The sequence below is a fragment of the Harpegnathos saltator genome, unplaced genomic scaffold, assembly GCF_003227715.2.
Source record: "Harpegnathos saltator strain DR-91 unplaced genomic scaffold, Hsal_v8.6 scaffold467, whole genome shotgun sequence".
Taxonomy (NCBI): domain Eukaryota; kingdom Metazoa; phylum Arthropoda; class Insecta; order Hymenoptera; family Formicidae; genus Harpegnathos; species Harpegnathos saltator.
Genome location: NW_020230280.1, coordinates 1055548 through 1070098, shown reverse-complemented (window position 1 = coordinate 1070098; position 14551 = coordinate 1055548). Strand labels below are relative to the sequence as shown.

The 14551-nt window shown below is 41.9% G+C and overlaps 1 long non-coding RNA gene across 1 annotated transcript; it reads left to right on the top strand.

Annotated features, from left to right (window-relative positions):
• The first annotated feature begins 8875 nt into the window (after positions 1 to 8875).
• Positions 8876 to 14290, top strand: LOC112589317 (uncharacterized). Its single transcript, XR_003113452.1, has 3 exons — positions 8876 to 8956; positions 13691 to 13790; positions 13971 to 14290. It is a non-coding gene; the product is annotated as an uncharacterized LOC112589317 (long non-coding RNA).
• Positions 14291 to 14551: the final 261 nt, after the last annotated feature.

Sequence of the window (14551 nt, the reverse complement as noted above, 5' to 3'; positions counted from 1 at the left end):
TAAAGACAAAGGGAAGATTTTTACATATAAGAAATTTTTGGCACGCAATGTTTGGCACAACAAATTATTCGTTATTCTTACACGACTCTTTTTCCGTGAGTTTCACAAAAATTCCACGTGTATCAGGCTGCATTTTATCCCGGCCATCTTATATTTCTTACCGTGGTATTCATTACGTCGAGAGCCTTTCTTTTCGAGCGTATGCAGACTCGACATCGGGGACAGTCGTTTGGTAATTTCGTGGGCATACCGTCCCTTTCCCTTCGTACATTTTCCAGGAAGCGCCTTTCACCGAACGCCACGATCTTCTCATTATGAGAGTTGCGGATTGAGAGAATTTTTCGACCTTACCGAGGCCGAGGGTATGTCGGCGGTAATAAGCGCGGAGAGAAATGATACTACGAATGCAACAGACCGGCCGAGACGAACGTGTGTATTTTCACTGCAGTACGGTTAACCGCACGTATATAGGACATCGTGTAAAAATATTCCCAGGCATTGTATAATTGTAATTCGGTAGTAACAACAGAGTCAAAACAGGGATCTCATTTACTATAATTTAATTACGCCCAACTCATTATGAATTCGTGAAATAATAACTTGCTATTTCTATCGTAGTCGTATAATGTACTGTATAATGAGTATAATAAAAGAAAACACTTTCAAATTTATGGAATTATAACAAGACCACCTTTCTATTATTCTAATATCATATCGAAATAGTAATTAATATGAAAACACGGTCACACATTTTTTATGCACACATACTAAAAGAGAGAGAGGGAGAGAGAGAGAGAGAGAGAGAGAGAGAGAGAGAGAGAGAGAGAGAGAGAGAGAAGGAAATAGCGAAGATAAATATAATGGAAATAAATCTTCGAGATGACAAATTGAAATAATACAAGCATCCGTTTAACCGTCAATCATCCTGATTGCGTTTTTGCCATGAACGTCGAAAGAAAACGCAACGTTGTACGTATCGCCGAAGGTTTTAAATGTGTATAAACAACGTAATTGTTACCAATTAGGCATGGGTATATTGAAGGAAGGTATAAGAAGGAACCCGTTGATCGACGAACTTATTCCTTGTATGGATCGATCAGCGTGGTCAGGATCATTAATCTAGCGTTAATCCGTAGTGGTGAATCTGATGTAACTCGTGCCGTATGTATTGATTTAATCCAAGCAATCTATCTTAGTCGAAACGCGTAAACTCGCTCGGGGATTGACGCTGTTGCAAACAGTGTGGCAGTGTTTTACATAAAAGATTAATGTCGTTGCGCAATAACTACGCGGAAGTTCTCCTGCAAGCGCAAACCGTATTTTTCTGCTAAATGGGAATACCATTGGAGGTGCTCGTAACTCAGTACCAAAGTGATAAGAATTCATGGACGAGCGAATATAAAAATGATATGAAAAGAGAACCGCTAATCGTTGACGTTTGTTTCTTAATATCGCAATTAAAGAAAGTGATACGACATAATATTTCCGATATTTCTATAAACGTTTTAAACGGTCCTGAGATGGAACGATGGTCTTTAAACAGAAATGGGCTGCTAAAATGTGATATACGTGGTCGTTAATTAAACGGCAGTTTACTGCCGGCGAAAAATCGGTGTCAGGACAACGAGAGCGAGATTTTTCGGTGAAAGTGTACGAAATGAAATACCGCGCGGTCTACTTCGCTAGATCGCCAGACGGATATGCGGGGGGAGATTTCGGGTTTCCTTGTGCCTTTCATTTTCTTCCCGAAATTATACCGTTGTCGTCATGTTGTTCGACCGCAACGGACACGCCGTGAACTAAACACAAACAGGAAATTTGAAACGCACATGCACTTTCTCGCATCTTAATAACGTCCCGGTGTCGAAAAGTTGTGCGATCCACACATAAAATACTCGATTTTCCACTTAAATCCACTTAAAATACTCGATTTTCTTTGCGCACCGAAATATCGATTGAAATAATTAATAATTTTCTGCCCAGCGTTTACACTGACACATTAACTTTTCGTAATTTCGTCGCGACATTCATTTCTTCAAGACGCTTCAAGACGTTCAAGGTATGTTCGACGTTGTGATTTTTAGATGTTGATTTAAGCCTAGATCTTAGTCCAGATTTTAGAAGTTAATCGATACCTGTGCTATCGAAAGATCGTTGTAGATATATCAGCATGAAGTGATAATTGCACGTTATCATGCATCATAATGTCTGTAGAAACGCGTCTAGCATTACAATACGGATTTATAAGCGCAGCATTCTCGCTACGTTAATTCAGACTACACCTGTTCCGGATTTACCACTTTCCGTTTGCGCTTTCATGAGAAACGTACGTTCTTCGTTGCCTCCCTATCTCAGTCATATATCTCGTGATGAATGCGTCCGTACAATCATAAAATCTTGTTCTCTTACGGTATAAACGTATCATTCAGCAAGGCGCGCGTGCTGTAAAATGCGTTAGGTATAATTTGTGAAAGCCGATAAGTGAAACGGTCGTACGTTTTCAATTAAAATCACTTAATCTACCCATCTCAACATCCCAAATGCAGCCCATAACTTTTTACATAAGACATTGTAAATTTCTTACGGTTTTTTTCGACGCAGCAGAAATCGTAATTTACACCTGACGTATCAACGCGTCTTAACCACGAAAGTCTAAGGAACAAGTCGGAAAGTAAAAATTTACATTAAACTGCTCCACATCCAGTATTCCTTTCCATATTTATATCGCGTTGTCGCGAATATAAATTCAACGTTTCCATTTTACTTTTAAACCTATGCAAATCAGATGACAGCACCAATATGTTTTTAGATTTCCCTTCGTGCATTCCCAAGAGGTATGGCCGACGTGTTGTATCATTGAGCAAATCATTTGAGAATTGTTCCGATGACAGCACGAGACGAGGAGTGCTGGATAATTACATAATCATCCGCGATATCGATTTAATAGATCACGACCGAGAGTCGCTTAGAAATTCATATGTGTCTCGTATGCACGTACATGTTCAGTGAGGACACTCACGCAAGCTTACCAGGTAGCATTTCGTCACAGCCAGCGTGCAAGGTGTGCGATAAATCGTTTCCCTCGCGACAAGGACATGCTACACAGTGGTTATTACGAGAGAGAGAGCCGCGGGAGATAAATTAAAGATCGGGATAAAGAGGGACGAGTAGCGGCGCGTGGGCTGCTTTGCCGTGGAAGGGTCGAGCTTAAAGTGAATCCGCACCGTTTGTTTTTGCCAAGCAAATCGAGCGAGACGAGGAAAGTATGTGTATTCTGTGCGAATGGTTTCTCCCGCAAAACTTACATTCATGTCATATCCACGTCGGCAGTAAATTGTCCGCTGTGTTATCATTTAATCAAAAGTAGAATTCTACCAAGGTAGAAGAGGAAATGTTCCGTTTAGATTTAACTTGGGCATAAAATCGAAATCCCACATTTCCTATCGATCTATCAAACGTGTAAAGTGTGTGACTTCAACGAAGTCACGTTTTATTTTGCATACTCTGCAGAGATTATACAATATATTTTCACGATATACGAACCAATGACTTTCGCACAACTCAAGCAACGAATGCAGCGGAACGCACTCGCGACGGTTTTGTTATAAAATTCGCCGAAAACGAAAGTTTCGCTCGCCGAGAACAAACTGCATGAATTCGCCTTTATGGTTAAAGATGGACATCCGCCGAGCGCAGCCGGCAGATCGACTCTGCGGCCTGTACGTCGCGTTTTCATGGCGAGCCCCTTAATTATTGTCCCGCGTTACACGCATTAAATCGGACGGAAAGAAAAAAGGGAGAGAAAGACCCACGCATTGTTTTCGCCCGGGACTTTCTCCTTGGGAGATCTCACGAATCTCGCGCGGCGCGAGGTCGCGCGCTCCGCGAATCGAATCGCCCAAGGAAGCGCAGCCGAAATTACCGTGGCCGGGCTATTAAGGATTGAAATCGTGATAACCACGCGTTGGCAGTACGCAAGCGCGGCTTGTTATACCGATCAGGATATTAATACCTGTTTGCCTCGAAGGCGCCCCGGCCGAATGTGAGCTTGATGGGAAAACGGCACACGACTCCGCGAGAAGATCGGATCGCGCGAAAGGAACGAAAGTTGCATTTCCGGCGTTTCGAGAGAGCTCGTCGACCTGAGACTTGGAACCGCTGGTTTCGTTCGTTCGTTGATTCGTTCAAAGAAGCTGACGCGATAACGCCAATCAAAACCGACGGGCCGACGAATTAAATTATCAGCCTGCTAAATCGATCTACTTTTACATCTCGCGTGCAATGACAAGCTGTATATATCGCGATATTCGTTGCAAACATGCGCGCGCGCATTCGGACCGATGTGCGCGGGCTATAAGGTGACGTTGTCGCGTTATACGGTGAGTGAAAGTAGTGACCAACCCACGAGAGGCATTATTTAATATCCTAAGTCCCGAGTACGTTGCCGTAGAAAAAAGGAACTCGACGACGTGTCCAGCCGGCGCGAACCACTCGAAAGATTTGAAAATCGCGCGGTCGCTCGTGCGAAACGAATTGCAACCGTCGACCGTTTCGAAGAACGTACCGGTTATTCGATAGGTGTGTATATGGCCATATATAAATCGCTCTTATCGTATCGGCTCTTTCATTTCTTCGAGCGCTATTCGGATACATGTGGATTGTGCGCTTGCACATTGCGTTGATTTGCCGTCCTATGTGTTCGACTGCCTCTAACTGTGGCTGACTCGGACATTGGACAAATAAAAATGCGAAGCAATCTTTAATATCGAATTTCGTGGAAACTAGATGAAAGATAGTAAGGAAAGAACCTCACTGTAGATTATTTATCGGAATTACGAAGAAGAAATGATGCGATGGCGAAACATCTAGTGATACGCTCGTATTACTTATCGCATATTTTCTCACAGTTCGTAATTGGAATCACGTCCAATTACGTATAAAGAAATAGAAACCGATTTAATAAGTTCGCAGAATATTACGTTCGCTTATATTAAACTCATTAATCTCGGTGATATGAATATATAATGTCTTATATTTTAGCAAAGAATTGATAGCCAACATACACACGTATGAATTGTATTTCGTGCGTAGTAAGATCTGCGAAAGAATCGCCGAATTGTCTCCGTCTCCTTGCGAAAGATCGATCTTTTCCCGCGGACTTGCCGCGACTGAAACACCTGTAGAAACGCAATCGCGCGTGATTTTTGTTTGCACAGGTACGCGCGAGAACGCGTGCACCTGCGTGCATGTAGAGCGGAACCGCAGCGGATTTAAAGTAAAATAAACGGAAAAGTCAGAGCGAAGGAAAGAGGCAGCGAGACTAGATGTAATTATGAATTGAATGATTGGCAAATCGAATTAATAGTTAGAAAAAATTATCAGAGAGTGATCTCTAACACGAGGGATCTAGAACACGTTCATGTGACAATGAACAAGTCCGACGTATAATAATCTACAAAATGTTCTTTAGACATGTTAGGCGTGTGACACAACGTATCTAAAGAAAAGATCTCCTTGCGTTTTTCTCTTTAATAATCGTAACACAAAGTAATTTGCCGGATTACATAAGATTGTTTACTGGATAATAACACAGTAACGTTGTGTGTTTTCCTCACAGCTGTCGATCATTTGGGCTTGTCATTCGTCATGGGTTTTATTTTCCCTGATACATAAATATAGATACCGATGATTCTCCTTTATTCATCTACGGCATTGAAAATAGCAGCAACTTTTCTGCGAATTTACGTCAGGAATCGATGGTGGCGTTTTATTTCTCGTCTAATTTCAATTAATATCAGCGACAATTGCAGAAATGTACATTTCACATTGCAGAGTCTAAAGATTAATTGCTCGGAGGCTTCTCGTGTAGACGATAGAAAGTCGTTCCAGGACACACTTACATAAAGGTAAGCATAAAATTGATGAGATATATAGACAATTAAGAATCGCGGAAAGAAAAACCGCTGCAATTCGTTAGCTTAACTTTCGATGGACACGAGAAACACGGTCGTTTCCTACGAATATATGTAACAACCTCGCCGATGCCTTTACGATTTCCGCGGTAATTCGTAATTATTCGTCGCGTGTATACGTGATGCGCCTATCGATCGACCAAACTCGGTGGAAGTTGGCAGGGCACCAAGTTGGTAACTTTCCGGCTTCTTACGGGATAATCTCTTAGTATTCAGGCGCCTCCGCGGCCTCCGCAAATGGTAGCGGTACGATTAGATGTACACAACGGGATTCGTCCGGAGTTTGCATATTTTTGACAAGTAAAATTGCTCAAACTTTCGAGTCGGTATTGAAAAGATTTGACGGCGACATGTCCTCTTTCTCTGTCCAAGTAATGAAATAATTGCGGACTCCAAGCTCGGTTCGACACGGACCGTCAGTTTTCTTCGAGATCGAAGCTTCGATATCGGTTGATTTTCGCCGCAGTGCTCGTTCCGCGGCTACTTTATGCTTTAATCGAACGATGACGAAACACCGTCGTCGTGTCTCATTAGAGTTCACGATGCGAATCGCGATAAGATATCAGCCGACTTGGGAGTCGTAAAAATTGAAATGTCAACCGAACTGACCGCAACCGCTGACCGCAAGTTATGCGGGCGTAGCGAATTTAATTTCGTTCGGTATGGCGGACGGACGATGGTAAGCGATGGCGAGCTTATGCTTGACGGTTGACGAAAGTCTGACTTGCGAAAGGTCACATCGCATAATGAATGGCAAATACGCCCGTCGCACAATCCACGTCAAATGTCAACAATTTACGCGAGAGACGGAAGATCGCGCGTAGCTGCGTGACACACTCTCTCTCTCTCTCTCTCTCTCTCTCTCTCTGCGCATCAGAAGCGGAGAGTAAACGAAACTGAATGGAAAAAGTAACGAGTTCTCGCCGGAAGTAACGTGATCTGATCAGCGAATTGCACGTTACGTCGTGAAACTGCGAACTTCCCGCTCTGATCCATATTCAGATGTCCGATGTTGCGCGAGAACGCGCATAGAAGGAAGTCGTAACGCGCCTTTATAGCACTGTCTGTATCCACTTTCCAAGTGTTATTCGCGCGAATACGCGCCGCGGAATGCCGTACACCCGAAACTTTCGAAGCACGCGCATCTAAAAAATCTCGTTACAATATTCATGAACGAAATAATAACGATGTCGAAATATATCGCAGCTCATTACCGACACGCGAGCAATTAATAAAATATCGGTAAGGAAAGAAGCATTTTTTACATCCGCGCGGAGAATAATTTTAGAAGGATTTACCCGCGTGTATATACGGGAAGGGCAACGCACGTAGCAATTCCAAGTATTTCAGGTGGCGAAGAAGTCATTAAACTATGCGATATCTTCATCGTCTGGAAATGTATATACACTTTCTCGCGGGGCGACTGCCGCGGTTATAGAGGTGTGTAACTCGGAGCGATCGCTAATAAACGCGCGTGTAATTGTTGTCTGCTGCTTGTGCTCTGACGAATAACGCGCATACACATACGCGAACATACATTCTGTCTTCCTACCGTGCTATTATTCACGCCGTTGTGTTACACAGGCGGCTGGCTCATCCGCGCCTTCCTCGAAGGCGTCCCGGAACGTCGCATAGGTGCAATCGCGAATGTCTTTGCAACTGTTAAAAGAGTCGCGGGAGAAATGTCGTAATCGAAGAATTAGACGAGTCGCGACGATTCAATGGAGATTCAAGAACCGTCGGAAGCAACGACACGTGACTGACATAACGAGACAGCCTGCATTGTAATAAAAGCGCGTTACCTAATAACTCGGCGAGAGAGAATAAATCGCACGCTCACACGCGCGATTTTTCTCCGCTCTCTTTAACCTTTCGATTTTTGACCGTTGCGTATCTCCGAGGGACTCAAATGAAGTCATATATCTCTTCACTCGTATTTCACAGCCTCGTTGCCTTCAGCGCTACCTCTGTTGCGCGTCCCCCTGCGCTCGCGAGCTCGCCTCCCCCCCCCCGCCGTTTGTTCTCTCATACTCTTTCCCTCTTTTCTTTCGTTTTCTTTTTTTATCGCGACTAGAGGCTCGTCGCGCACAGGGAAACGATTTCGAATCACGCCGCGGCACTTTGTTACCGCCGGTGTCTACCATCGCGGAATGCACGCTACCTTGTAAGGACTTGCACATGTTACGCACGGAGGAGTATTGCTGCGCGTGTACGCGCTTACATCACGCTCGCGGGCAAGCGGAGAAAACGAAGAGATGCTGCGCTTATTCGCTGTATATATTGCTAGTCGTTTGTGCTTGTCCCGCGAGAGAGCACGTGCTCTCTCTGTCCCTCTTTACCGCGGGAGCTTAACTCCCGCGTGGCTGCGCATCGACACGCGCGCGTTTAATAGCACGGAAGACGCAACTTTGCACGTTATGTATAAAGGTTATAAAAATAGACGTGCAAATAACACCTAATCCCGCAGCCGGAGAAGCGAATCACGTGCCGTATCTTCGCGGATTCGAGCAAACCACTGGAAATGTCTCATTTGATAGCCGCTTCTTGCATCGCATGACCCTCAATTATTTCGTCACACATGATGCAATTTTGTGAAATTCTTCCTGTGTTGAATTATATCCACGTCTGTGTTCTGCCAAATTCTGATTTTCCACGTCGAACCGCTCGACAAGCATTTCGATGAAATCGTTTCCGTCTCTCCCGACCCCGCCTGCATTATCTTTCTCACACTAAGCAATTTCGCGCTATTATTTCTACGCGTCTGAATTCCGCGTGGAAGGAAGCTTGACCTTCCCACGATAACGCCGAGCGAGAGCGCGCAGGAGCGGTGAATGTGTGCGGCGCGGCGTGTGATGTAGGGTGACGCGGGCTTTCGCGATGCATTACGCTGCAGCGCCTCGCGGAATGCAGGCGGGACAACGACGAAGACGACGACGACGACGACGACGACGACATGGACCGTGCTCCCGATAGCGAACCCTTACGTACGTGTTCGAGATTTTATCTGTTGGCTCGTACGTCTCTCCGTCGGGAGCTCGATATTGTGTCGCTCGCACGCTCACGCCATAAAGATCCGAACGCCAATTATACGCCGATCAGCCGCGTTTGCATGCCGACACGCATGCTGGCATACGCAAGCCTCTCCTCGGGGATTTCGCAGCGACCGAAATGCGTACAGGGCCGTTCCGAGACCTTCGTTATGCGGATAAACGTTTTGTATTTTGTAGGCGTAATGTCGCATCGGACGTATATTGGCTGCACCACCAGTCAATGTCTATGAATATTATCCATATTTTCAATATTTCCGTAAGACAACATGTCTTTTTCTCAAAAGTGAATGCAAAATTAACACTGCTGCGAGCCTTTGAGAAAATTATTCTACAATTATATACCGAACGAATTATGTATCGAAGCTAATATTTGATGGTCGTCCCATGATCGGAAAAGATTCTTTCATAGAAATCTATCAGATAGACGGCCCTGAGAAAATGTACATATATGTGTGTGTGTGTGTGTGTGCATCACCAAAATGCACCGGCAAAGCAAATCGCGTGCATGTCGTGGGCGACATGTGAAAGACCAAAGCGATACATGAATGTCCCGAGTGAAAATCGTAATTAATCACTCTTATACTCGTGGGAGCGTGAATAATCGTTGATTGACGGTTCTCCGCGCCGGGCAATCACTTAATCGCCCCTTCGGAAATGTTCCGCACACCCACTTCACGGTGATCTCCTGTGATTTCCGCGGTCTGCGAATTGCTCTATGAACGCGACGTGTCCGCTATGTGACATTGATGATTACTCATATTCGCATAAATGGAAACTGGGTAAAGTCAATTAAAAAAAAAAGAAAGGAAAGAAAAAAAGAAAAATGTGACAGGCCTCGTGTTTTCTTGCAATGCTGATCGATTACTAATTGTGTGACTGGTTAACTCGAAGCGTTCCTATTGCTTCAACCTGACGTTTAGCAGAATTAACTATCTTTTTTATAACGGAAATTACGTATAGCAAAGTAGCTGGAGATGTGAAGTTAAAGAAGAAAATAAAACGTATTTTTGCATCTAAAGATCTGACACATGGCAAACGGGATTTTTTTTTCTCAACATGTAACAGTTAATTTTAATGATGATGATATGAATTATCATCCACACAGGATGAATTTTTTTTGAAAATACTTTCTCTTGCATGTCTAACTAGTCAGTGATATCCTCGAAAGAAAGAAAGTTAGTCGCGAATCGATATAATTATCTAAAATCGTCAACGACGGATGAAGAAACGGCTCGAAAATTTCCAAGTGTAATTAGTGTCCATTTCATTTCAATATACGATTCAATTTGCCGAAAGCGAATCGTCGGGTTACGCCCTCGATGAGTCGCGATTATTATCGTAAAAGGCGGAACACAAGCCGCTCGTTAAGTTCATTAACGAGCTGCGAGTATCTCTGCCCTTTTCTCTCTCGTACTCGAGGTACCGTTAAGAAGTATCAGTCAGGATACTAATATGCTCTATACCCGTCAATGCTTACGTAATGTTGCGAGTATATACGTAACACATACATGTATTTAGATGCAATCGGATTTAGATCGATGTAATACCAAACACAAGTGAATTTGCGATCAAAAATAAATAGCCAGACTAATGTTCTTTAAATTTTCTTTAACTATAACGCTCTAAATAACTCTCTCTGTCTCTCTCTCTCTCTCTCTCTCTCTCTCTCTCTCTCTCTCTCTCTCTCTCTCTCTCTCTCTCCCCCCCTCCCTCTCTCTCTTTCCCGTATACAATGAAGTTGGAATTTGCATCGGTTGGAGTATAATTTAGAATAGAAGAATATGAAAATGCAATTGTGTCTCATGCTGTCTTAGTCACTATTAATCGTGAGAAAGGTCGTAACACGCGTCGGTGAACCTTTGTCTCACTTTGTACACGCTCTTCGACTCGTACTTCCTTTCGAGCGATTCGCCCGAAGAGACTCGAGAATCCCGCGAACGTTACTGCAACGTAATGCTTCTTACGAGAGCATTTTTCTCGCTTTATCTTCGAAAGTCATTCCACGCTTTCAATCTAATTACGAAATGTAGCGTGAAATGTCGCCGGGATATTTCTACGGTCGGTGACACCTCTTATATCATGATCGAGCAAAACGCGAAGGCATTTTGAGACTCCGTTCATGCAACGAGCGAACTTTATGTTGAAAGGCGAGCGCACGGCATTGCGTTTGTTCGTTAAACCAGTTTCGTTAGCGTCAATTACAGCCGTTCTCGATGCCTGTTCAGTGATCCGAGTCCAAACTTTGGTCCTGCATTAGTCCTGTAAATTTCGTTGAACCTGAAGGGCCGGATGCTTTGAGCGATGCTTTACATGTGTATCGTACGTGCGAATATCCTAGTGAATTGATAAATTAATTATTTGACTGTTTCGAAGCTTTGAAATGTTTTGAGAATGTTAATGAATCTGATCTTTGGACCACCGTATTTATCCTTCATTGATTGGCGGGAATGTGGCTTTCCGAAGTTCTTTCCGAAGGGACATATATTACGACGCGGAGCATATTTATATCGATTCTTTGCTTGAGTATAAAAAGACAAATAACGATATCTGTAACATTACAAGATAGGGCAATAATAATAATAATTTGCGTGGTGTTATATCTCAAGATTCTTCATTACTCTTTCATTACTTTTTCAATTTTGATATAATATGATGATATTTACATGATTGACGTAGAATCAAAGTTTCAAATCCGGGGCTTATTAGATATTACATACGTTCTTACGTACGTCTTGCATAATTCACCTTATACCTAATAACTGAGCTTACGGTATCTTTAACTGGTAAACACTGGTGAACAAAAAGACGCATATTAAATACCATTTTATTCATTACGTAGTTAAATATATCGTGTGTATAAATAAAAGTTTAGTTACATCTACGAAACCTGAATCTAAACTTGTCTGTTACAAATGCGCAATACATAATAATCTTATACAATAAAATATTTAATTCGTGATTAAATCAATTTTGCGCGGGCTTGATAAAGACATTAATCGATCAATCTTTGCGCGGTGCTTTGTATTTATTTACTTCAATGTAAGACAGCGCGTGTTGCGTGACGCAACCGTTCCCAGACCAACAAATAACTCTGCGATATACCGGGAAATTTTTGTTCGTCATAGAGTTTATATGTATCGTTCTATTATCTGCAAAAGGGTTTGCGCATAAACTTCAAAGTTCTTTCTTCGCGAACGTGCGGAGAATTTACGAATCGACGAATCTCGTCAACTGCAGTATCGAGTTTGTTGAACGTAGCAACCTGTCTCTTTAATTTCCCATGAGCATTAAATTCGCTGAGAAAGACAGAGTTCGCGATTCACAAAAAGTGGGCCAGGTGAAACAAAACCTGTCAGGCGCAACGTCGGGTGTATCTCCCTGTCCAAATTGAGTTGCTTAAAATGCGCAATTAAAATTGTCAGAGTACGTGAATTATCGAGTATACTTTAGTGTGACCGAAACAAAAAGAAAAATAATTAAATATAATAATTGGTTTCTTTCGTAATTTCTTTTTTCTCGTGTTGCTATTTTCGATAAAGTATAAAGCAAAATACGATTGATCTCAATAATTATGGAATATTATTTAATTTATTAGGAAAATGTATGTGCGTGTATACATGTGTGCATGTATGCGCGTGTGTATTAATCGTACTTTCCATGTCTTCGATAATTTTAACTAGACTTTGTAATATCGCAAAAGCGATTAACGTGCACCTTGCAATATTAAACGACGAAGTCCCGTGTAACTTCAAAGAGTTTTATCGTAATTAATGTTGGCGACTGTCATTAATGGCAATGAATCTTCTGGACATTAGCGATCGGTCAAACCTGCTAATTATTTGTAACATTATCGAAAGTTAAACGTCTCGACATTTCAGCGAAAATGCAGTTAACATTTTCGTCCGCATCACTTTCATTCGCACGCCGAGGGAAAGTCTTTCCTGACTCGTACGTCAGAATTAACTCTCGTACTTTATTTTTAGATTGCAAGTAACCTCGGTCATTCACTGCACGTGTGATGCACCAATGTTTTATTAATTACGCGATGATCGTTTTGTGCGCAAAAGAATTTGTTTATATCGAGATGATTTAGCAACATTTTTCTAAACAATTTTTTATCTTTTATACAATCCAATTTTTTGTATTTTTCATTTTGTGCGTTTTGACAGTTTGAAACGTTGAAATGAATACAAAAATATTGTAAAACTGTGTAACGTTTTACCGTTAATATCGCGGTGTAGAGGACGTTAAGTAAACAAACATGTGTCACAACGGTATTTACAAACATGTCTTGCCGGTTGAAGGACTTGATACGACTTTGAAAACAATAATATATACGGGTACTCAGTAGGCGAGCAACCATAACAATTCGTGACGCGAGAGTACGCATTTCGGGAGATGTCGCGCGTGATTCCCGAATTTTCTAAATCGGTTAAAGCATTATGCGAGACGAATTGCGTTACTTTTTAATAAAACTACGTACGTATAGTGTGTATTATTGTGTTAGTGTCATCTCGGATAGTGACAGGATTCTGGAATCTTAAGGGTGATTATTCGTCATTTTTATTCGATTAAAAGAGAAATATATACATTTTGAAACCCCCGTATCTTTGATGTTCGACATCTATCAATATTACGACTAATTAGGGAATTTGCTTTTTATTTCAGATTCATCAGAACTTGTGACCGTGTGATGGATGCAGTTTCCTGGGGTGCAGTTTTGGCGAACCGGAGGATCCGGTTCTGGCCGAGCAGGGTCAGCTCGAAGGTAAATAGACAACCTTTACATATTCTTTCGTTTAACTCTTTACGATCGAAAATTTGAGCATAATTAAATATTCATCGTTGAGTTATAACGATTGTTCTATTGTTCATATCATCTACATTTAACGACTTCTCAAGTCATGTACTCTCTTATCTTATCATTGAAATAATATTTCTTTTGTAGATCTGTAGCTGAACATGTGGCTGGCCCTGAGCTCTCGGTCTTTTGGTGAGTGAAAAAATAGAACAAATAAAGGATAATATTGCTTTGGTGGTGGCTGTTTACAAATTATCATTGAAATCAATGCGATTGTAGATTTTTGCATGTTGGGTTTCGCACACACACACACATATATATATATATATATATCTGTGCTGTTCGGCAAATTACACTGCTCGAAGTAATCAGGAGATCGCTTTTTTATTGCTCGTATAATTTAAGAAATACTTAAGCCAGATCATATTTCTTCCTAAGAGAAATTTGAACGTGATCTCCTAATTGGTTCGCTCATGTAAAATATAAAATGTGTACCAAAGTGCACGTTAAGGCGCATCAAAGTGCGCATGAATCAATTGCGCCATCATACACGAAATTCGCGACTACTTATTTCGATCGCAACAAATTTTACGATTAGTTTCTTGAATTTTTTATACACAATGAATCGTCATTTCATTCCAAATTGATACTCAATTCGATACGTATATTCAACGTTCTTCTTAACAATTAGAATTTTTGTGAAACGAGAATCATTGACGGAATATGAT